Below are 27,333 nucleotides of genomic sequence, written 5' to 3'. Positions count from 1 at the left end.
CTATCCTGGTTCCAAAAGCTCAGTTTTATCTCTCTAAAAACTTATCATTGAGCAAAATTCCTTCTCCCAAAATTTCAAATTTTTCTGGAATTTATTTGCATTTTTTTTTGAATTTCTGAACTTCATGAGTCGACCCCCATGAGTCGACTCAATGGCAAACTTGTAAATCCCACCAACTTCCATCGGGTTCATTTTTTTTAAACGGGAAACCCTGTTTGTGAGACGACTCATCTTCTCATCGTTCTTCTTCCGAAAGCCGTCCTCTCCAAACTTTTGTTTTGCTCCAAATCCAAGGATCAATTTCGAGGCAATTCTCCCTCCTCCTCTACACCAAAAATCGCCTCCTTGAAAAGGATTTTTCTGTGCTTTCTCGCAGTGATAGGCGCGGGTGGAACGTGCCCTAGAACTTCACCGTTCATTCAAAATCCACTTCTTTTCTCCACCAAAATTCTTCTTTACTCTTTTGTGATCCCTCCTCCACTGAATTCAAGTCTTCTTGTCTGCTACTTTATTGGATATGGCTCCAAAGATGAAACTTCCCCAAAGGAGGAAATCAATCCGAGAGCCTGAGGAAATTGTCCGAAAGAAAAGGCATGCTCAGTCTTCCACTGTTCCCAATCCAGTTTCAGTACCTGCTCAAGGTCCCTCTCAATCCTCCATAAGCCCCAGTGTAAATCTTCTTTCTGATAGAAAAGTAGAAACCGGGAAAAATATAGATTTTCGGTTCTTTGAGAAAGAAGGCTTTACTTTTGCTACCAAGATCAAAAATCAAGGATGGGAACTTTATTGCTCTCTTAAGGAAGTCACCTATGTTGATCTAGTCAGAAAGTTCTACCAGAACCTACATTATGGAAGTGGATCAGTGACTTCAACTGTTAAGGGGATTGACATCTGTTTGGATTCTAGGATATTGGGAGAAATACTTCAGTTGCCTAGTGAAGGATACTCATATATGGAACTCCCAATTAAAGAAGAAGGGATCAGAATTATCTTAGGAGAAGATTTTTCAGGAAATTTAAACAAATTGGAAGCAAAGCTATTATCCATTGAGATGAGGGTCCTGCATCAGATTGTGACAACTTTTCTTTCCTAGGAGTGGTAGACATGACTTACTATCTGGCAGAGATGTATGTGTCATGTTTCATATCATCACTCAGACCCCCCTAAACCTCCCTGCACTTATGATAGAGGCCATGAGAGAAACTTTGAACAGATCCAAGGCACACTTGCCTTATGGTATGGCCCTTACTAGAGTTTTTAGGAGGTTTGGAGTTAGCTGTGAGGGGGAGACACCTACCAAGCTCTCACATGTGGACACTTTCAACCAACACAGCCTGCACCGAATGGGAATTACAAAGACTGTTGGTGGTTGGATCAAGGGCTCTGAAGAAAGAGCTGAGGAGAGAGCTGAGGAAAGAGCTGAAGACAGAACTGAAGGCAGAGTAGAAGAAGAAGGTCCATCTTCTCCTGTACATGATTTCAGGGCAGCTTCACCAGATACCCAGTTCATTCCTGATACTGAGGCTGGCCCTTCTGAGTTTACTAGGATGCCCACACCAGTGTATCAGCCAGAGAGCAGAGCACCTCATTCAGAGTTCAGACTGGCTGACGATCAGATCGAGCATATTTCACAGCGTGTGGCTTCTTTATTGTTTAGCCAGTGGAGTAGTACTTCTTTTGCACCTGGAGCTACTTCTTCTGATCAGACCATTACTCCCCACATCTCCACTGTATTTCAGATGATTTCAGATCAGTCCGTCAGGATACAGCAGCTTGAGGATACAGTCTGGAGACTTACTGGCAGAGTTCTTGACTTGCAGGGGCAAGTTCTTGCATTGGCCCATCCCCAGCCACAGGAGTCTACTATTGAGGTCACAGACCTCACTGCAGAGGCTGGAAGGCTCAGAGGAGCATTAGAAGGTGGATATGAGCTACTGAGGAAAGAGATCAGAGGATCGAGTGAGCATGCTACCACCCAGTTCACTGCTCTACTTCAATCTATTTCCAGAGCACTGAACGTCCTTGATTCTATCAGACTCATGGTATCAGCCCTAGCATCTCAGCATTCTCAGCCACCCAGTTCATCTCGCCCTCCTACTCGTGGCAGAGGCAGACGGGGTAGAGGACGCACTTCTGATCCATCATCTCCTCACCCTATATCTGATGACTCCGATCCATGATTTGTCTTGATCATTGACTTATCTTGATCTTTACTAGGTTCTAGAGTTAGTATCTTGTTCTAGGATCTATACCTTGGGGCCATGTATTGACATTTAGCTGGTTGAATTTTATGTATTGAAACAATTATGATATTAATGAAATCATCTTTTAACTATATCTTTGTAATGATTATATTTTGGTTATATTTCAATCTCTGATACATCTATTGAAATATTATCTTCTCCTTGTTGTTGTTTGCTATTGATAATTGCTATATTAAGGGGAGCAAACATCTGTGAAAAACTCTAAAGAGGAAGAAATTAAAGAATATTTCAGAAAAAGAAAAGAAAGAGTTAACTATGTTTGATGATGTCAAAAAGGGGAGAAATTAAAATAAACAAAAATTGAAATTAGACAAAAAGCAAAACCCTAAATTATGAGAAAAAGGGGAGAAATTAAATTAAAATAAATATTGAAGAAAATATTGAAGAAATTAAACAAATATTGGAGAAATTAGACAAAAACAAGGATTGAAAGATTAAACAAAACTTTGAGAAATTTTGGTATCAAAATTTGGTATCAGACAGAACTTTAACAAAAAAAATTATCCATCAAAAGCAAAATCATGAGTACAATGCAAATAAGTATTTTTTTATATATAAGCTCTGATATTCAAACTTGCTTTTGAAATTTTACTCACCTTGATACATCAATAAGAAATTTGTTTTACTCTGATACATCCTACAATTTCTTTCAACTTGATCTGATACATGATAACATTTGATCCGATACAGTGTGAAGGTTTCTCTAATATATTATAACATTTGCTCTGATACTGTATGAAATTTTCTCTGATACATTAAAAATTTTCTTGCTCTGATTCATTATAAAATCTTTTCTGATATCATTGTAAAAATTATTTTTGCTCTGATACATAGAAAAAGTTATTTATCTTCTCTTGCTCTGATATATCTTGAACTCAAAATAATCTAATACCCTTTTCAAATCTTTAAGAAAATGGACAAACTATTTTTGCATTTATATTACATGCCAAAAGAATCATACTCTTTTCAAGCATATACACCTATAATGGATTCTTTTGAAATTAATGCTTTAACATAAATATTTTTGTTCATATATTTTGTCATCATCAAAAAGGGGGAGATTGTTGCTCCTAGATTGATTTTGATGATTACAAAGCAGATTGAAGGGATACAATATTTTAAAATGAAAAAGTCCTTATGCTCTTCAAGGGCAAAATCATAATTTTACTAAAATCCTGATTTGATAGTACCATTTGGTAGAACAAATGATTTGAAATCTATTGGTGAAAATTTTATTGTGTTTGGACTTATATTTTTGAAGTTATGAAGGTTTGAAGTACATGAGTCGACTCATGAGTCAACTCATGGCACTGTGAGCTGATTGGCACGCAAAAATTCTCCTTGGCACGCTAGTTTTCTGGCTTGGCACGACCTGTGAGTCGACTCATGAGTCGACCCACAAGGCATGAGTCGACTCATGAGTCGACCCCTGCTAATTTGAGCCAAGAAATTCCAGAAAAGCATTCTCTGGTTTTTGCAACAGAGGTCGACTCATGAGTCGACCCTGAAGCATGAGTCGACTCATGAGTCGACCCCTGCGACGGGAAATGTCAGCAACGGCTATTTTTTTGCCCATTTTAATTACCATTTATGCTTCCTAAAAATCCTCTAACGGCTCTTTATCTGCCTAAATTATTTTCTCTTGCTTCTAATGCTACAAAATGCTTAATTTGATGAAAGAAATTGCAGATTAAATAGCGGATCAAACGTGAAATCAAATGTGAAGAGAAAAAGAAGAAAAAGAGAAGAACAGAAGAGAGGATCCGAAATTTGCAAGAAAAAGCCTGAGATCAACGAAATATCCATAGAGAAAAAGAGAGAGATCCACAATATACCAGAGAGATTGTGAAAGAGAAAAGGAAGATCTTTCAAGGAGAGAATTCTTCACGCCTATCGTTTCAACCTTGATCTAGAGATCGTTCAAAGCTTTCAAGAGATCTTCAATCAACAATCAACCTCTTCTCAAGCGTTCAACCATTCATTCATCTTGAGAAAATCTAAAAAAGGGGTTCTTCATTTGAGTAAAGCTTTTATTGTTATATTTGCTCATTTAAGGAGCTGTTATTGTATTAATCTGTGCTCTAAATATTCTTACTCTTTGTGAGTTTTTGCTCTTGTTTTGGAGGATTTCCAAAACAAGGAAAGGTTGATCCGAACCTGAAATCGGAGTGTTTTGGGTTTGCTTGTACCCGGGAAACAAGTGTTCTAGCTTGGGATAGCTAGGGTCGGAGTTTCCGACGTCTTGTATTCTAGCTTGGGATAGCTAGTGTCGGAGTTTCCGACGTTTTGTATTCGGGTTGAATACAAAGGATAGTGGATTGAAATTCCCAAGTGGGATCTTGGGGAGTGGATGTAGGTGCAAGGTTAGCACCGAACCACTATAAATCCTTGTGTTTGTGGTGTGCTTTATCACTTTATCTTATTTCTTTATTATATCTTTGCAATACTACTTTAGGTAATTAATATTGATTTAAAGCCATTGTTTTGTTCTTCATAAGTTACTTGTTGGGCTTAAAATTTTTAGAAACCCAATTCACCCCCCCTCTTGGGTTGCATAGCTGGGCAACAATCTATATTTCTAATATAATGATGGAAGGCTACTGGGTATAGTTAAGTGCTTGTAAAGTTTGTGTGTGGATCAAGATAGGATTGATGTCTCTGGATTATAGGAGATAATGTATCACTGTATTTTAATTTAGTAAAATCTTGATCAAGATAATCCATATGATAGATTTGAAAGGTTGGAATATAATGTGGATGACACATTTAGGGTTGATAGCAAATCCTAGGTCATCCTGAGTATTTGAGGCCAAAGAGATAAATTATGCAGTAACCATATGCATAAGTTCTTGAATGTTGCATTACAAATATTCGATCTATCCAAACGTCGAAAATCATTATCAGATGGTAACTTCAATTAATATAAAAAATTATTCCTATACTACCGGCTTAGTGTTTGAACCTATTGAGTCACTCACAAAGTCAAGCAACGTAGAAAAAAATTAACCTAATATAATTTGATTGGATAAATAGATTAGCTTAATTGAGAATTAAATTAAGAGTCATACGGGATTAAACAGATAACTATGTCTAGCTAGTACTGGACATGAGGTGCAAGTTTAATTCTGAAGATGAATATTATCTGATCTATGATCCAAGAAATCTATGAGAGATTAAATTCATGTTCTAATTAATTTTTGATTAGATCTGATTTAATTAGGCTTGATTGGATTAAAAATTCAAGTTAGAATTAGATCAGAATCCTAATTAGATTAGGATTGACAGGTTCTTCGAATCTGGTTCGACTTAGGTTTGAATCAGATTCAAATTGAGTCAAATCTGAAGTAATTCAGTTTAAAACCAAAGAGTTCTAAATACTTGGGAGACTCTCTCATAAAATGGCCAACTAGATGGGAGAGGGCACTATTTTTTTTCCACCCATAGGTGTGTGCATGTGAAGGGTTCTCATATGAATTATTTTAGTGCTCTCCTTTCTCTCATTCAATTCTTTTTTTGGATAAGGTTAGGAGTCCTAGCCAATTAGGTATTTGAATAGATCATGGAGGCATGAACTACAAATGGGGAGGCCCTCTAACAACCAGTGATCATGCAAGAAAATTTTGTGCGACAAAATCAATATCACCGATGAGAAAGGGTTGGGTGTGCGATAAGAAAAATAAGAGTGGGTGCTAATTTGGTTCTAGGCATCTTCCCTCTTCACGTCCTTCATCTTGGCATGAAGAGTCATGTCCAAGATCACATCTCCTTCCTCTCCCTTGCTGCCCTTCAGAAGAAGCGATGTCTCGAGGCATCATCCCTCTTTACTACGGACTTTGGTGTGCGTGCGAAGTAGAGGACCTATACTTCCAGATCTTGCGAGACATCATATTCAAGTTATCCTTGAAGATTTTTGATCTCTATTCTGCTGCATATCAGATAAAGATAAATGTTATATTAACTTTTAGAATAGAAAAAATTTTAGATGCACCATGATGATCCGATCCTGATCAGACAAATTTTTCCTTCACACGCACCTATGCTACAGGCCTCATGCATTATAGGCCGCATGCGTCTGATCTGCTCGGGATAGCCTTTTGTGGCAATAGAAACTTCATCCTGCAGATGTTGTCTATCATCCTTTCGAGTCTTTCATCTCATTTCAATCCATCTGTACCTAGAGCTCCACCTCACTTTGAGCTCCCACTCACTCCTAAAGCTCTATCTCGTGCTGAGCTCCCTCCCATGAGGTAATATCCTTCAAACTTTTTTCCCTTCAATACAATCCTACAGCTACGTAAAATCTTCAAGATTCCATCATCAACTCCCCACTTGTAGCTGCTTGAATCTAGTCTGCTTAGCGAAATTAGATTATTCTTAAAATTGGATATGTATCAGACCTCATTCAATTTCTTCACTACTCCATATGTATCCCAATGCCCTTGATTGTATAGCTCGATCCATCTGATAGATGAATAGGTTTCTCACTACTCTCTGGAGAATCAAACAGCTCCTCTCTATAATAAATATAATGTGAACATATAGAATCTAAAATCCACCACGAAAAAGAAGTAGATATCTCATCAGACACCAGAGGAACATCATTACTTTTTTATGATCACTACCTTAGACTGCTGCTGCAGTAGTCTTTATTCGATCCCTGAGCTATGGGTAATCTCCAACTCAATGCCCTAATTCATCACACCTGTAACACCTGATCTTGCTGTAGTTGTTGGGAAGGAAACAGTTGTTAGATGTGTGCCCTAGATGCCAGATTGGCTGACACATTTCTGTACAAATCTAAAGGGCAAATTTATAATTTTGACTATAAATCAATAAATTAATTTTTCTACTATCACATTGTGTACATTGTGTCTGTGATACATCCTTTGAGTTAGTAGGAATGTCAATTCATATTTTCAAGAGTTAAAAATTTAAGGCATGAATTTACATAACTAACTCATAAATAGCTCCTGACTATAGGATCATCACAAGGATGGTGATCGATCTGGAAGGTTGGTATACGATCGCTTCCTTAGGATAGATGTGTCTTGAATCTATGGTGTGGAGACACCGAAGTGAGAGTACAGGTATTCATTGAGAATGAGAGTACTGAGTGTGACCACCTCGAGCAGTCATAAGGAAGTCTACCTTCTCGTCGATGACTAGCTCGATGCTGCAGTTGTGTGTCTAGTTCTTTGACCTGAGGTGCATCGACAGTTCACCTTGAGTGTGTTATAGTTTGACTACACCATAACTCGATCTCTTAGCCATTCAAAATCCTGAGGTGTATGTTGGCTGTAGCATATTCAATGTAGGAACCAGATCGCACCAAGATGGGATCTATCAACCTCGATAGATGAAAGGAGTAGTCCTATGGTGATTGAAAGATCGAGTCCTTAAGCCCATGGCCATGGCAGAGTGAAATAATGGAAAAAAAATTTTCATTAGAGTTTCACATCGAACTCATATCGATCGATTAACTCATATGACTGATGTTGGGTTTGACAAGTTCACCTTAATCCTAATTCAGTTAGGACTCATGATAGAGGAACTCAATCACACAGGTAGCTGCACTGAGAGGTTCATCTTCAGTTTTGATGGGTTGCCACCATATACTGTTAGATATCACTGATGGATTTTGGGAGCAATTAGAATGATCTTGATGATCGATCATTCTAATTGTCTGAATCAGAAGAGTTCTGATCCATCGAAAGGAGTTTGGATGATGTCGATGATGAGATCACGACATGTCTTATTACCATATAGAATTGAACCTAACTAGATCACACTAACAAGGGTTAGGATCTGGATGTCATTAATTGGGCTAGCCCAATTGATTTGGATTAGATCCAATTAGGTTCAAAAAAATCGTACTAGCACATGATTGAGCCTAACTTTCTCCTCGTATAATCTTTTTCATGTCGACTGAGCCAAATATGATTTGACTCACCCAGAGAATCTTGAGAAGATTTTTCTCAGTCTAAATGAAGCTTGTCTAGCTCAGAAAAGTTTTGTCTTAATTCATGAGATGAATTTAAGACAACACTTGCTAATTCCTGACACCTGCCATTTTTATTTTAGGACATCTATCAAATGTTGACATATGGATCTTAAACTGAAGGCCACTTGGCAAGAGGTTATTGAAGGATTTTTGTGGAGTATCCACATGCCAAATCAGCATCAAATTAGTCATCATAATCAAATTATGGCGTGAGCCCAATTGGATAAAGAGGGCACCCCAAGTGGATAAAGATCAAGAGGAGTCTTGATCAACATAAACTCTTCGACGCCATCTCCCTTGTGCTTATCCAATGTTGGTGCCAACATAGGATAGAGGGTGGGGATTCTTATCTGATGTGATCAGATGACATCACTCTACCAATCAAATTTTTTTTAGATTAAATAAAATTTTTTGATTGGTCGAATGATGGGGCACTATGCAGCGCAGCAGGTCTATATAAACCCTGTCTGCACCTAGGGTTTTTAGATTCTACTCCCTACCTAGCAAAAGCCAGCCACCCCTCCTCTTTTCCACATCCTCCCTGGTGCTCCCTCTCCTCTCTTCATGCCCAAAAGGTTGGGCATCCATCTGGTGAAAGATCAAGGCGTGGTGATGCTTTGAACAAAAGGCTCCAGGAGTTTTTTGACAAGCTGCTACTCCAACTTCAGGAAGGCTTTTGAAGATCTTCCTAATGAGATTGAGTTTTGATTTTTGGAGCAGAGATTCATGAGGAGAATATGATCCAGGTCCTACCTAAGTGGATACTAGTAGAGGTCAGATGATTGCATGGATAAATCAGAATCTCAGGCTTGCTACGATCATCTATAGGGTAATCAGATTATCCTTGAGGTATTTTATTTTTCCTCATGCTTTTAGATTTATTTTAAAATTAATATTAGATAATAAAATTAGATCTAAAGATTTAGATCTAAAATAAATATAAAATAATTTTTTTTAATTATTCTGCCCCAGATTTAATAAAATCTGGAAGATCCTACAAGGAAAAAGGCGGTTTTTCCTTCAACTGGTATCAGAGCCAGGTTGATGGCTCAGTTTCAAATCTAATTAGATCTAATTTTAATTTTAATTTATCTGATATTAAAAAATTTTAGATATTACATCAGATATGATAGGATCTAAAATCAAAATATTTAAAATTAAATCTGAGAAGATCTAACATGCATGAGATGCATGACTAGACTAGGAATAGTTTGATCTATGAATAGTTTTGTAAGTTTATATTTTAATGAGATTAAAATATAATTTAGATCTAATATATTCTCTATTTTTGATGATATAAATATTATATTCAGATCAAAAAATAAAAAATAAAAATTTGGATAATACATAAGATTGATCTGTTGCATACATAGACTAGTTGTAGAATTGTTCTAATAACTATCTAGAATAAATTTTATGTTGAATAGTTTAAATTAAATTTTATTTTTCAGATGTTACATGTGATGTATTAAATCTGAAAGCATATTAATTAGATCAATTTTTGATACATGAGATGTATGCAAAGCATGTATTAGTTAGATCTTAAATTGTATATGTGATATGTAAATTTAGATCTAACTAGTTTTGTAGTTAAATTTATATTTCTGATTAAGGTGTTCCTCATGGCCGTCCGATCATAAGAATAAAGTAAGGTTTAAAGGCCCTCTCCTTCCATTCAATGGGTATTCTTATAATGTGTAGGGGTGCTGCACGTTCATCCTTAATCAGAAATCAAAACTTACTTTTCTGCAAAACCCTAGATCCTGAAATCTAGGATTTATTTTATATATTTTGTTTATGAATAATTAATGAATTAAGCTTATAAAATTAAATTAGATCTAAAATTGAGAATTTTAGATCTAAGTCATTTTCATAAAATTGGGTTCGGACTTAGGTAGCTCAATTAGGTCTAGCAGTTAATCAAACCAAATCAAAAGTTGGTTAGGTGGGATCATGAAAGCTAATTATTGACCAGCCTAATAGGATTAAGTCTAGGTCAAGGTCAAATCACATTCATATGTGACTCGATCAAGATAAGACCTAATTTGGCTCAGTGGTTAGAACCTGGATTGTAGGCTAACCCAATTAGTTCTGGTTCGATAATTTGGTGTCAATCAAGGGACTCAAGTAGGATGAACTCCAATCTAATTGGCTTCGCAACTCAATCAATCAAGAGATGAGATCTGATGATGTGACATCTCATACCAGTAGGTGGGATGCCCAAGAAGGATCCACGCTCAAGCAGGGGAGGTGGCAACAAAGGGAGAGATATAGAAGATGAAGGACCTCTTTCTTCACACGCCTGTCTCTCTTTCTTTTTTTCTTCTCTCAATTTGATTTGTTTACTATTTTATTCTCTTCTCTCATCCATAGGTAGAGACCCTCTCTATTTATAGATAATTTTCATGACCCAATGAGAGGAGGACTCTTTATTCAAATCTGATCTAAATTGGTCTAATACTCATGAAAGAAGGACTCCTACATGACATATAATTGCCATCACTTATGATATCCACTTTGCACCCACTCCCACACCCACTTAGGATGCTCCAAATAAGTACCAAACTAATTTTTGAACATGCTTCATGAGTGGGTATTCTCAGTGCAAGTAGGAATACTCATATCTCATCCAAAATAGATCCAATTCGAGTTCGATTCGAAGCTGGTTTGAAATAATTTTGAAAGGCTGTCAATCCTAAACTCTTTAGGATTTTTATACCAAGTCTAACATAGATTTTGGACCTATTTAATTCTAATTAATTTATATCTAATTTAAAATTAATTAATACTTAAATCTAATCTTTCATATGTTCCATGGATCATAGATAGAAATTGTTCATCCCTGGGATTGAACCTGAATCTCATGTGTAGTGCTAGCTAGACATAGTCAACTCTTCAATCTCATTTAACCCATAACTCAATTCTCAATCAAATTAGCTTATTTGTTCAATCAAGTCAAATACTTTCAGATTAGATATATAAACATAGGTCAATTCCTTCCTATTTTGTCTGACTTGTGTGCGTGACTCCATAGGTTCAAACACTAAGCCAGGAGCACAGGAATCAATTTCTGCACTAATCGAAATACCATCTAGCAATGGTTCTCGATATCCAGATAGGTCGAATTATCACAAAAAAATATTTCAGAATCCATACTCATGGTTACCGTATAATTCATCCTTTTAATCCTAGATGCTCTAGAATGGTCTCAGGTTAACTGTCAACCGAGATTGCTTCATCTATATTGTATTTTAACCTTTCAAATCTATCTCATAGATTACCTTGACCAAGGCTTTACTAAATTGAAATACCATGATACATCAACTCCAATAATCTGGAGGGGTCATCCCATCTTGATCCACACACAGACTTCATAAGTACTTGACTGTACTCAGTAGCCTTCCGTCACTATATTAAAAATTCAGGTAGTTCGACATCAAAGCACAGTGAGTTGCTTGCAAATCACTATGGTGATCTCAGATCTGAAAGATATTTATACCCATGTGTTTTGCGAGCAGCTCTTGACAGCAGAATGCTCAGCAGGTGAGTCACTTGTTCAGTGACAATGTACCCTTATATCTCACCTGTATGTCATACCAATGTCACCACACTCCTTGGTTAAGAGGACAACCAATCCATATGGCACACAATGACCTTCACTCGATAAACGTCATCGTCCTGTAATGATGTATCTTTTGGTCGCGAACTTATTTATAAACTATACGATAAATTCTCTCTTTATCGTATACTAGCATAGTTCTAGGGACTTCATCATAGTATAAGAGTTCAAGGAAGATGTCACTTTGTGATGAAAAATTTTAGAATAACTATTATTCAATAATCAATAATTCATATACAAAGATGAACTCAATCGTCACATGATTGATTTTAGGATACAATTCTCAACAACTCTCACTTGGATTAAAGCCAATTGGGGTAGTATCTTATACCCATCTTCCATTTGAAGTCATCGAACTCTTTGATCCCGAGAGCTTTAGTGAAGAAATCGGCTAGGTTCTCCTTTCCATCGATCTTCTGAAGCTCGACATCACCTCGATTCACGATCTCTCGCACTAGGTGATAGCGGTGCAGAATATGTTTAGTATGATGGTATGATTTAAGTTCTTTCACCTGAGCTATGGCACTGGAGCTGTCACAATACAGCAGGACAGGACCATCAATGGAAGATACAACTCCGAGCTCGATAATAAACTTTCGCAACCACACCATCTCTTTTGCAGCATCCGATGCAGCAATATATTTCACTTTGCATACAGAATCGGCCACAGTATGTTGCTTAAAAATTTTCTAGCAAACAACTTCTCCATTCAAGATAAATATGTAGCCCGACTCACTTCTGCTGTCATTACAATCTGACTGAAAACTGAAATCAATATATCCCATAAGTTTCAGATCAGAGTCTCCATAGATAAGCCATTGATCTTTAGTATTTCTCAAATACTTAAGAATTACTTTTACAATCTTTCAATGCTTCTCATCTGGATCAGACTAGTACCTACTCACTACCCCTAGTGAATAGGCTACAGCCGGCCTCGTACATGTCATAGCATACATGATAGATCCTACTATCGAAGTATATGATATTCTACTCATGCGCTCTCTCTCCTCAGAAGTTATCGGACAATCCTTCTTAAAAAGAGTAATTCCATGGCCTATCAGAAGATAGCCTTTCTTGGAACTATCCATATTGAATCGCTTCAATAAGGTGTCAATGTACGTGGATTGGGACAATCTAAGCAACCTTCTAGATCTATCCCTATAGATCTTCATCCCTAGGATGTAGGATGCTTCTCTCAAATCCTTCATGAAGAGCTGTGATGATAACCATAGCTTCACACTCTGCAAAGTCAGAATATCATTTTCTAGTAACAGTATGTCATCCACATACGGCTTAAGAAAAATAACCATAGAATCGGAAGTCTATTTGTAGATGTAAGGCTCTTCTCCATTTCTAACGAAGCCACATATTTTAATTATTTTATCAAAATACATATTCTAACTCCTCGATGCCTACTTAAGTCCATAGATTGATCTTTTCAGCTTGCACACTTTTGACTCGTCTGTGGATGTGAACTCTTCAGGTTGTATCATATACACCTCTTCTTCTAGCTCTCTATTAAGAAAAGTAATTTTGACATCCATCTGTTAGATTTTATAATCTAAGTGTGTAGCGACAGCAAGCATAATATGGATGGACTTGAGCATTGCCACAAAAGAGAACATCTCTGTTGCCCAGCTATGCAACCCAAGAGGGGGGGTGAATTGAGTTTCTAAAAATTTTAAACTTAACTTACACCTATGAAGATTATTTAGCAATGAGCTAAATAAGTATGGAGAGTGTAATTTATGCAAGGAGAAGAAGTTGGATGCAAGAGTGTAGGAAGATAAAAAAATTTAAAAGGAGAGCAAGAAAGCACAACACAAATAAGAAGATTTATAGTAGTTCGGTGCCAACCTTGCACCTACATCACTCTCCAAGCTCCTACTTGAGAATTTAAATCCACTAGACTGTATTCAATCCGAATACAATGTCGGAACCTCCGACTCTAGCTATCCCAAGCTAGAATACTTATTTTTTGGGTACAAACTAATCCAATACAATCCGATTCAAGGTTCGGATCAATCTTTTCATGTTTTGGATTCCTTCTAAAACAAACTAAACAACTCAAAAATAGAGTATAGGAGTTAATCATATAAAAGTACAGATGTAGCTCCTTAATGAGCAAATAATGCTTTAAATACACTTTACACAATTAGAAGGAAGCTCTTTCTAATTTTTTCAAGGTGGTTGAAGACTTGAATGAGCTCTTGAGGAGTTGGTGAACTTGAAATAAAAGCTTCTTGACCTTTTTAAGTGGGCTCTTGCTTAGGGTTGAAATGAATGCTTGAAGAACCTTTTTCAAATCTCTTTCTTCTCTTTGATTCCCTTCTTTAAGTGCCTTTTTATAACTTCAAATAATGGTGGAGAGTAATCTGGGCTGAAATAGAGCCGTTAGAGCACATTAAATGGGCATTAAATGCAGCCAAAATGAGCTAAAAACTAGCCGTTGCAGAACTTTTCCATCGTAGGGGTTGACTCATAGGGTCGACTCATGCTCATGGGTCGACTCATGGGATCGACCTCTGTGGAAAAGAGCAGAAAATGACTATTCTGTAATTTTAACCTGTAGAGCAGTAGAGGGTGACTCATAGGATCGACTCATGCCAAGGGGTCGACTCATGGGGTTGACTCACAGAGTGTGCCAGCCAAAAATTTTACATGCCGGTCAGTCCTTTTAGCCATGAGTCGACTCATGGGGTCGATTCAAAAATATAAACCTGATTTTTTTATAAAATACACTTCTAAAAATATTGAAATTGCCTCCAATAGATTACACATTTTTTGTTCTTGCTCTTGAGGCTTCCGAATTAGGTCTGATAAAATTATGATTTTACCCCTGAAATACAATAAACCTTTTTCCAAGCCAAAATCATTAGTAATCCCCTCAAATGCTTTGTAATCATCAAAATCAATTCAAGGACCAACAGTCTGTCATAGTCAATACCATAACACTGACAGTAACTCTTAGCAACTAGACGGACTTTATAGGTCTCTACCTTCCCGTATGCTTCTCTTTTTCTCTTGAAAATCTATTTACACCCTATGAGTTTTATCCCTTCGGGTGGATCAACTAGTGTCCAGACACTATTGATCTCCATGGACTCCATCTCGAACTTCATGGCCTCAAGCTATTTTTGGGAGTCGGGCCTTTGCATGGCCTCTATATAGGTGATCGGATCCTCATCGTTCTCATCAAGTTCAATAGGATCACCATCTCGGATCAGAAAACTATAATATCTGTCCGGCTGATGCGGTACTCTATTGGATCTCCTTAATGGTGCCTTTACTGGCTTCGGATTTGATTCACCAACCAAACTCAATTCTGTATGCATCGGTCCTTCCACCTCATGAACTTCATCAAGTTCAATTTTACAGGCATTAGCTCCTTTACTAAGGAACTCCTTTTTCAAGAAGACTGTCCGACTGCTGACAAACACCTTTTGTTCTGCAGTGAGGTAGAAGTAGTACCTTTTAGTTTTCTTTGGGTACCCTACGAATAAGCATCTATCGGATTTTGGTCAAAGCTTATCTATCTTTAAATGCTTGACATAAGCTGGACACCCCTAGACCCTAAGATGTGAGAGCACCAGCTTACGTCCAGTCCATATCTCATATGAAGTTTTATCGATAGACTTACTGGGCACCTTATTCAAAATATAATAGGCAGTCCTTGAGCATATCCCCAAAAGGATTTTGGCAGACTGAAAAAAGCCCATCATGGATCGGACCATGTCTAACAAGATTCGATTCCTCCTCTCGGATACACCATTTTGTTGTGGTGTTTCAGGGGGGTCTATTGTGAGAGAATCTCATTCTCTTCTAGATATATCAGAAACTACTAGTGAGGTATTCACCTCTTCAGTCTGACTGAAGGATCTTAATACTTTTTTCAGTTTGTTTCTCTACTTTAGCACGAAATCGTTTGAATTTTTCAAATGATTTTGACTTATGCTTCATAAGATAGACATACCCATACCTCGATAGGTCATTTGTAAACATAATGAAGTAATAATATCCTCCTCTGGCACTTATGTTCATAGGCCTACATACATCAGTATGTATTGGACCTAGGACATTACTGGCTCTTTCACTTTTTTCTTTAAAAGGTGACTTAGTCATCTTACAAAGTAGACAAGATTCACAGGTAGGCAATGATTCACAATCATCTATCTCAAGAATATATTTTTTGATCAACCTGTCAATCCTATTCTTTTTCACATGACCAAGCCTACAATGCCAAAGGTAGAATTCACTGACATTATCTATTTTGGGATTTTACTAGGTGCGTATATTACACTAACAAGTTGTGATATTATGTATATGCCATGTTTTAATTATCCATGCATAATTGTAGTATCATTCATAATGATATCACAAAAATCATTCTTTATTATAAACTTGTAACCAAGTTTGACCAAAAAGCCTATAGAGATGACATTCATCATAAAGGAGGAACAATAATGACAATCATCTAACATGACACAACTAGACTCGAAGACAAGCAGCAAAGTTTTCAAGGTCAGAACTGGAACAAGGCTTCCATCTCCAATGTTAAGGAACCGCTCGCCCTCTCAAAATTTTTTACTTACCTGCAGTCCCTGCAATGAATTGCATATATTAATAAGACTTTTGGTATCCAATACCCAGATAGTAGTATCACAAATAGAGAAATTACAAGGTGCTATCATATAAATACTTTGTGAAGCAACTACTTGCCTCTTTCTCTTATTTTTAGGCCTGTTTGGGTCAAAGGTGGCTATATAAGTAGGACAATTTCTTTTTCAATGACCCAGCTTCTTACAAAAGAAGCACTCTACCTGGCTCTTATCAACTTTTGACGGTTTGCTCTGCTTGGGATCGGCGACATAGAATTTTTGCACCTTTTTCTTCTTTCCTCTCCTAGAGGATCGACGCCCTACAGATGAACCTCCCACTAAATTCACTGGCTCCTTTTGGAGCTGGTGATCCTTCTCAAAGTCTGTAATAACCCTAGTAAACCATGGTAGTTTACTACATACTTCATTATTTTATAATGACTGAGAAAGGATAGGTAGGATTTCGGTAGCAAATTGAGGATAGCATCTTTGCCTAACTGTTCATGCAACGGAAAGCCAAGTTTGCTAAGGCATTCAATCTACTCAATCATGTATAATACATGATCGATGACTGAAGCTTCCTCTCGCATACGGGTATTGAACACTACGCAGGAAGTTTTATGTCTCTCCGCATCCTCAGAGGTGCCGAAGGACTCATTCAATATTTGAATCATCTCCTCAGACTGTGCATCCTCGAACTTACAACTAAGTTTATTGTTCATAGCTGCCCTCATCACGCAATGCACAGTCGTGCGATCATTGAGCCACTTCATGTATGTATCTCTTGCAGCACGAGGAGCATTGGCTGCAGGTTCTTCAGATGTCTGATCCATTAGGACATACAAAATTCTCTCGTGCTCCAACACGACTTCAACTTTCGATACCAGTAATCAAAGTTGGGTCCGATGAGCTTGTCGCTGTCAACAGTGAACGGAGGGATAGTGTGTTGGCCATAACTGAAAGAAAAAAATATTAGCCTATTGGTATATAATTTTTTTTAAAAAAATCTTGAAGATATGGATTTTAGTCTAAAGATCCTCCCATTATTTTTTGTGAATTGGTAGCCTCTACCTCTAACTCAAAGAATTACATTAATTTCTTAGCAGGTACTAGAATTCACACGGATTGCATTCGGGCCCGAGTATGGCTGGGCTAACCTTAGTGCATCCATGGGTAGGTTCATAACCAATTATTTCTCCAAACAACTTCTAGCATTGGGTTTTGCCCCAGACATCCTTTCAGCAAGCGTGTGGTGCCTCCACTGAAAATTCTAGTTAGATCCAATCATTAACATAATACATCAAGTGCATCCAACAAATGGATGTCCAGGCCCGAGTGTGGCTCGACCAACCTGAGCATTGATCTGAAGGTACATCATGATGGTCATATGATGAATGATAATTTCAATACATAATAGACACCAGGCGTGTGGCACCTCCAATGCCTATTTAGAATATTGGTCTCATTATCACACACCTTAATGGGAGGCAATGACCAAGTTATCTTATAACTTTATCACTTTATGGACCTAATAATTTAGAAGATTTGATTTCATTGACCTGAAAATAAGAGAAGAAGTCAACCTACAAGCTACAAATCCTTCCACTGACTTCACCAAGTTATGTAAAGGATTAAACACAAGCTGGTCTAAAGACACCTAAATCAGTCACACTGATTCACCTTAATGGCATGGGTCTGCACCAATGACTAATGACCTAATGAAAACATAATCTACCATGTTGGTCAGGTAAGTGAGATCAATGGGAGGGATATGCCCTTAACTCATCGTAGACACATCTAGGTGAATAGCTTCCAATTAAAAACCACTTGATCGAATCTGCCAAACTTACCTTAGACAGCAATTGATTAATTAGTTTCGATCTGGCATACCAGAAGATTCAGGCTCAACTCTGGAGCCATGATCATGATCCATTTATTAGGGTCAAACACATAGACTTGATTAAACTTCAACTATTAAGATTGATTTAGAAAAATATTGACCTAATCTAATTCAACACTTGATTAGATTTAATTAATTTCTCTACTTGGTCCATATGTATTCCTAACCCTAGGTGTAACCCATTAAAAGGACCTGATTAATGCTAACCCTTTGCTCATCATGTTATGTGGTGTCTTAATGATCTTCAATTCTTAATTCTAGATCATTCAAACTTAATTCAAAATTAAGTGTGTGAAACGTGTGTTTCAGTTTGTAAAATTATTCTATAAAGATTTCAAGTGAAGCATACCATATATTTCAACACATAAAAATATTTTTTATAATATATTTAATAATTAAATATACATGGGTATGATCTAAATTTCATTCATATATCTCATGTATCATGACAACTTTGAAGGAAAAACTGCCTTTTTCCTTTGTAGGATCTTCCAGATTTCATCAAATCTGAGGTAGAATAATTTAAAAAAAATTTATCCTATATTTATTTCAGATCTAAGTCTCTAGATCTAATCTTCATATCTAATATTAAGTCTAAAATAAATCTAAAAAGGATGAGAAAATAAGTAATACCTCAAGGATAATCTGATTACCCTATAGATGATCTCAGCACAGCCTGAGGTTCTGATGTAGCCACGTAAGCGCCTGGCCTCTATCAGTATCCACTCAGGCAGGACCTGAAACATCTTCTCCTTGTGAATTTATGCTCCAAAAATTAGATTCTATTTGATTTGAAAGTACTTCAGAACTCCTTCTGAAGTTGGAGCAGCAGCCTATCGAAGATGTCCTGCAGCCTTCCTGTTCCAGGCGTCACCACGCCTTGGATCTTTGCCAGATGGATGTCCAACTCCTTGGATGTAAAGAGGGGAGAGAGGAGAGCAGGGAGGATATAGATAAGAGGAAAGGATTCTCATTTTGGCTGGGTATTGAGTAAAAACTTTCAAACCCTAGGTGCAGACAGGGATTTTATAGACCCTGTATGTTGGCAGTGCCACATCATTCGACCAATCAAAAAATTCTAATAAATTTTGGAAAAATTCTAATTGGTGGAGTGATATCATCTGATCATATCAGATAAAAACCTCCATCCTCTCTCCTATGTTGGAGCCAACTTTAGATAAGCACAAGCAAGGTGGCGCCAAAGAGTTCATGTTAATCAGGACTCTTTCATTCTTATCCATTTGGGGCACCCACTTTAATCCAATTGGGCTCACGCCATAATCTGATTATGGCACCCAATTTAATATGGTTTTGGCATGTGGACACTCTACAAAAATCCTCCAATGAGCTCTCTTCAGTTTAAGACCATATGTCAACATTTGACAGATGTCCTAAAATAAAATTGGCAGGTGATAGGAATTAGCAGGTGCTTGTCTTAAATTTATCTCATAAATTAAGACAAGCCTTTTTTTGAGCTAGACAAGCTTTATTTAGATTGAAAAAAATCTTCTCAAGATTTTTTGGATGAGTCAAATCACATTTGACTCAGTAGAAACAGAAAAGATTACACGAGGAGAAAGTTAGGCTCAATCGTGTGCTAGCACGATTTCCTTGAACCTAATTGGATCTTATCCAAATCAATTAGGTTAGCCCTATTGATGACATCCAAACCCTAATCCTTATTTGTGTGACCCAGTTAGGTTCAATTTCGTATGGTAATGAGATATGTCATGATCTCATCATCGACATCATCGAACTCCTTTCGATGGACCAGAACTCTTCTGATTCAGATAATTAGAATGATCGATCATCAATATCATTCTAATTGCTCCCAAAATCCATCAGTGATACCTTACAGTATGTGGTGACAATCCATCAGAACTAAAGATGAACCTCTCGGTGTAGCTACCTGTGTGATTGAGTTCTTCTATCATGAGTCTCGACTAAATTAGGGTTAAGGTGAACTCGTCAAACCCAACATCAGTCATATGAATCAATCGATCGATCCGAGTCCGATGTGAAACCCCAATGAAAAACTCTTTTTCCATTATTTCACTCTGCCATGGCCATGGGCTTAAGGACTCGATCTTTCAATTATCATAGGACTACTCCTCTCATCTACCGAGGTTGATAGATCCCATCTTGGTGCGACCTAGTTCCTATAATGAATATGCTACAGCCAACATACACCTCAGGGTTCGAATGGCTAGGAGACCTAGTTATGGTGTAGTCAAACTATAACACACTCAAGGTGAACTGTCAATGCACCTCAGGTTAAAGAACTAGACACACAACTGCAGCATCGAGCTAGTCATCGACGAGAAGGTAGACTTCCTTATGACTGCTCGAGGTGGTCACGCTCAGTACTCTCGTTCTCAACGAATATTTGTACTCTCACATCGATATCTTCACACCGTGACTCAAGACACATCTACCTTAAGGAAGCAATCATACACCAATCTTTCGGATCGATCACCATCCTCGTGATGATCCTATGGTCAGGAGCTGTTTATGAGTTAGTTATGTAAATTCATGCCTTAAATTTTCAACTCTTGAAAATATGAATTGACATTCTTACTAACTCAAAGGATGTAACACAGACACAATGTACACAATGTGATAGAAGAATAACCCATTTATTGATTTATAGTCAAAATTATAAATTTACCCTTAGATTTGTATAGGAATGTGTCAGCCAATCTGGCATCTAGGGCACACATCTAACAAACTCCCACTTGACCTAATGCCAATTGGCTACATATCTAAGTCCCATCTTCTCAAGATAAGCTTTGATCTTTTGCTGGCCCAATAGCTTAGTCAGTGGGTCTGCCACATTATTTATGGAGTGACTCTCTTGACCTCGATATAACCCTTTTCGAGGTAATCACGGATCAGATGGAATCATCGCTCGATGTGCTTGGACTTTTGGTGAGACCTTGGCTCCTTAGCTAGACTATGGCATCATTATTGTCGCAGTAAAGAGGTATGGCATCCGATGACATCACTCCAAGCTCTGCGGCAAACTTTTTGTATCAGAATGCCTCCTTTGCAGCTTTCGATGCAGCAATGTACTCTGCCTCCATAGTGAAATCGCAATCACCGTCTGCTTGAAACTCTTCCAGCTAACTACACCACCATTGCAAATGAACAGACTCCCAGATGTCGACTTTCGATCATTTATATCAGACATAAAGTCTGAGTCTGTATATCCCTGAATCTGGAGTTCTCCATTCTCAAAGACTAGAAATATATCCTTAGTCCTTCTCAAGTACTTAAGGATACATTTCACAGAAGTTCAATGCTCTTCATCTGGATTTGACTGATATCTGCTTGTGACACTCACAGCATGGGCTATATCAGGTCATGTACATAGCATGGCATACATGAGGCTCCCTATTGTCGAAGCATAAGGGATCTTGCTCATGCGTTCAATCTCCTCAGGTGTGCTAGGGCACATCTTCTTGGAGAGATGAATGCCATGTCTAAAAGGTACTAAACTTCTTTTGGAGTTTTCCATGCTAAACCTTTTTAACACCTCCTCTATGTACATCTTCTGTGAAAGTCCGAGCATCCTATTTGATCTATCTCTATAGACCTTAATACCTAGTATAAAGGATACCTCTCCTAAATCTTTCATAGAAAACTCCTTAGACAACCATACTTTGACTGAGGTCAACATGGGAATATCATTCCCAATTAGGAGGATGTCATCTATGTACAATACGAGGAAGACAACCGCGCTCCCACTGACCTTTTTGAACACACATGGTTCCTCCTCATTCTTGATGAAACTAAACTTTTGATGATATCATTGAAATGAGTATTCCAACTCCAAGATGCTTGCTTAAGTTCATAAATGGACCTTTGCAGCTTGCAGATCCTGTGATCATCATCACTGGATGTGAAACCAAGCGGCTGTTCCATATAGATATCTTCCTCAAGATATCCATTTAAGAATGTCATTTTCACATCCATCTGCCATATTTCATAATCGAAATAGACTGCAATACAAGCAATGTACGGATGGATTTTAGCATGGCTACGGACGAGAAGGTATCCTGATAGTCAATGCCTTCACGCTGACTATAACCTTTCGCTACGAGCCTAGCCTTGAATGTCTCCATATTTCCATCTGCACCTATCTTTCTCTTAAAGATTCATTTACACCCAATAGGTACAATACCTTCAGGTGGATCTACCAAGGTCTAGATTTAGTTTGAGTGCATCGAGTCAATTTTTGATCTCATTGCCTCTAACCATTTCTCGAAGTCGATATCTGATATCGTCTCGTCATAGGTCTTAGGATCATCACCATGAATCCCATTTCTTATGAGGAATATTTTCTCTACATCCTCTTGTATCGTACCTAAGTACCTTTCAGGAGGATGGGAAATCCTAGTCGATCTATGAGGTGGAAGAGGTTGTGTTAGGACTGGTTCTGATTGATTTGGTTCCTCAGGTTCTTTAGCTCGTTGCTCTTGGGAGACATTCTCCTTGAGCTTAATTATTCTTCCGATGCCACCATCTTGAATAAACTATTTTTTAAGAAAAATAGCATTTTGACTTACAATCACATTGTGGTCTTCTGGAATATAAAAATAGTATCCTAATGACTCTTTAGGATATCCTATAAATCAAGCTTTAAAAGATCTGAACTCTAACTTGTTCGCCTGTTGTCTCTTGACATGAGCCGGACAACCCCAAATTCGAAGATGATTCAGACTTGGCTTCTTACCATGCCATATCTCATACGGTGTGGTAGGAACAGTTTTAAAGGGAACCCTATTCAATACATAAATTACTGTCATGAGATAATATCCCCAAAAAAATTTAGGGAGGTCCATGAAGCTCATCATGGAATGGACCATATCTAATAGGGTCCAATTTCTCCATTTGAAACCCCATTGAGTTGTGGCATTCCAGATGGAGTCCATTGAGAGACTATGCCATTATCCTTAAGAGAGTCTAGGAACTCCTGACTAAGGTATTCACCTCTTCGATCTGATCGAAGAACCTTAATGGGCTTTCCTGTTTGTTTTTCTACTTCATGTCTGAATTCTTTGAACCTTTCAAAGGCTTTAGACTTGTGTTTCATTAGAAACACATACCCGTACCTGAACATATCATCGATAAAGATAATGAAGTAGATGTAGTTGCCTCTAGCCGGCACATCAAATGGGCCGCACACATCCATATATACTAGGGCAAGTAGGTCTGTGGCCCTTTCCCCATGTCCCACAAAAGGAAGCTTTGTCATTTTGCCTTGAAGGTATGATTCACAAACTGGATATGACTCGAAAGTCAACAAACTCAATAGATCAATTTCTCCAATTTGTTAACCCTGTCTTCCGCTATATGACCTAGCCTTAGGTGCCACAGATACCTATCATTTAGACTATCTCTAGGCCTTTTAATTCCTATGGCATTCAATTTTGCTCGATATTAAATATAGATACATCAATATGTAGCTGATAGAGACCGTTAATAAGAAAACCATCTGTAATTTTATTATTTTCATAAAAAATATTATAATGGTCCTTATGAAAGCTAATCACATAGCCTTCTTGTGCTAAACATGAAACAGAAATCAAATTTCTACTTGCTGCAGGCACATAATAACAGTCTCTTAAAGCTAAATCTAATCTTAACAATAATCGCAGAGGGTAAGTTTTCACAGCCATAGCAGCAACTCTTGTTCCGTTTCCAACACATAGGATCATCTCCTCATCCCTCAGCCTCCTGCTCTCCTCAAGATCCTGCATAGAAATGCACAAATGAGCACTAGAACCAGAGTCAAGCACCCAACTGGATGCAGAAGAAATCATAAGATTAGATTCTAAAATGAGCATACCTCCAGAAGGACCATCCTTCTTGTTCTTCAGGATGGCCAGGTACTGAGGACAGTTTCACTTCCAATGGCTGTCTGATTGGTAGTGAAAATATTTTTCCTTATCAGCAACCTTCTTCTTTGGTTCTGTCTTCTTCTTTTTGCCATCCACCTTCTGCTTCTTGCAGGCTTCTTTTTCTTTCCAAAAGACTTTCTCTTGGATAAAGTCCACTCCACAGTAAGAACTGAGCTTTTGAACCCTTCATGGAAAGCTCAGCCATAACCAGTATGTTCATTAACTCGGCCAAGGTACACTGCATCTTATACATATGGAAGTTCATGATGAAACTGATCATATGCATCAAACAAAGACTGAAGGATCACATCAATCTAAAAATCCTTGTCTAAGATGATATCGAGCTTCTCAAGCTTCTCAAAATCTTGATCATTGTCAAACAATGATCTTGGACTGACTGCCTATCACGCATCTTGGCCTTAAAAAGTCTTTAACAGACTTGATACTTGGCCGTGCGACTCTGTTCACCAAACAACTCTTGTAGGTGAGCCAACATTTGGTGGGTAGTCAAAATATTCTCATGTTGGCACTGCAAGTCATCAGACATTGCACCCAACATGTAGTACCTTGCTTTGTTATCATCATCCATCCACTTTTCTAGAGACACTCTCTGTTCACGCTCAGTACTCTCATTCTCAATGAATATCTGTACTCTCACTTTGGTGTCTTCACACCGTAGACTCAAGACACATCTACCCTAAGGAAGCGATTGTACACCAACCTTTCAGATCGATCACCATCCTTGTGATGATCCTATGGTCAGGAGCTGTTTATGAGTTAGTTATGTAAATTTATACCTTAAATTTTCAACTCTTAAAAATATGAATTGACATTCCTACTAACTCAAAGGATGTATCACAGACACAATATACACAATGTGATAGAAGAATAATCTATTTATTAATTTATAGTCAAAATTATAAATTTGCTCTTAGATTTATACAGAAATGTGTCAGCCAATCTGGCATCTAGGGCACATATCTAACAAACTTTTAGATCAATACCAATTACATCATATGGAACATGTAATTTAGATCTAAAATAATTTTATATCTAAATTTTTTCCTATTATAATAAATCATAAATCACTTTAGATCTAATCTAAATATATTTATGATCAAAATAATATATAAAAGTCTGTTCATCTTTTTTCTTCATGAAACTAGATCACAATGACACCCCTACATGTCATAAGAGAACCCATCGAATAGGCAAAAGAGAGATTAATTTTTTCAAACTCTTATGATTAGACAGTCTGGTGATCTCATCAATTCGAGTACTAGGCTACTAAGATCTAAAATTTAATTTCATATATAATTACATCAACATGCAATTATTGATAAAATTATTTTATGTCATGAACATATCCTTAATCTCATCAATTATGTTTTTCATTTAATCCAATTAGATTTGATGTATCATGTACATCATATCAAATCTAAAACTTATCTTATACTGATTATAAAATATTAATTTTAGATTTGATATCAAATAAAAAAATAATTAGATGCAAATATGAATGCATAAGAAATTAATTTCTGATAAAATCTGCTTTCACATGGTGCTGAATTATGATAGGATTCAGATCTAAATATCCATCGAAATGGATCCAATTTAAATCTAGATAATCCTCACTTCATAAAAAAAATAATAAAATTAAAATTTTATTAAAATAGATTTAAAATAAATTTTTAATTTATATTATTTTTCATAAAAAATTCAGCAATAGTAGAATTCTGTTATAATAGATTTATAACAACCTCAATCAATCATTGATTAGGCACCTCTAATCCAATCAAAATCAAATCAAAAATTTTATATAAATAGATTTAAATGAATTTAATATCACTCAAAAAATTTTAATTATATCTCATATAAATAATTATAAAAAATTTTATTTTGTATATATATATTTCAGGCCTGCTCTGATATCAGTTATTAGGAAGGAAACAGTTTTCCTCCAGAATACCCAGGTTGCATCTAAAAATTTTCTCTAATATTCTACTTATTTAAGGATCAAATTCTTATCAGAATTATAGTAGAACCAGGGATCAAATCTAAAATTATCTTATATAAATTTTGTGGAGGCTTGGATATGCAGACCCTCTACTTCGCATGTACGTCAGACACTGCAGAAAAGCAGGATGAACTCCAATCTAATTGGCTTCGCAACTCAATCAATTGAGAAATGAGATCCGATGATGTAACACCTCACACCCACAGGTGGGATGCCCAAGAAGGATCCACACCCAAGGAGAGGAGGCGGCAACAAAGGAAGAGATGTAGAAGATGAAGGACCTCTCTCTTCACATGCCTGTCTCTCTTTCTTTTTCTCTTCTCTCAATTTGATTTGTTTGCTATTCTATTCACTTCTCTCATCCATAGATAGAGACTCTCTCTATCTATAGATAATTCTCATGGCCTAATGAGAGGAGAATTTTTTATTCAAATCTGATTTAAATTGGTCCAATACTCATGAAAGAAGGACTCCTATATGAGATATAATTGCCATCACTTATGACATCCACTTTGCACCCCCTCCCACACCCACTTGGGATGCCTCAAATAAGTACCAAACTAATTTTTGATCATACTTCTTGAGTGGATATTTCTAGTGCAAGTAGGAATACTCATATCTTATCCAAAACAGATCCGATTCGAGTCCGATTCGAAGTCAGTTTGAAATAATTTCGAAAAACTATCAATCCTAAACTCTTTAGAACTTTTTTACTAAGTCTAACTTAGATTTTAGACCTATTTAAGTCTAATTAATTCAGATCTAATTTAAAATTAATTAGTACTTAAATCAATCTTTCATATGTTCCATAGATCATAGATAGAAATTGTTCATCTCAGGGATTGAATCTGAACCTCATGTGTAGTGCTAGCTAGACATAGTCAACTCTTAAATTCCGTTTGACCCATAACTCAATTCTTAATCAAGTTAGCTTATATATTCAATCAAATCAAGTACTTTTAGATTGGACATATAAACATAGGTGAATTCCTTCCTACTTTGTATGACTTGTGTGCGTGACTCCATAGGTT

Source organism: Elaeis guineensis, chromosome 11 (genome assembly GCF_000442705.2).
Source record: "Elaeis guineensis isolate ETL-2024a chromosome 11, EG11, whole genome shotgun sequence".
NCBI classification, from domain to species: domain Eukaryota; kingdom Viridiplantae; phylum Streptophyta; class Magnoliopsida; order Arecales; family Arecaceae; genus Elaeis; species Elaeis guineensis.
The sequence above is the reverse complement of the archived record's forward strand: the minus strand, read 5'-3'. Positions refer to the sequence as shown.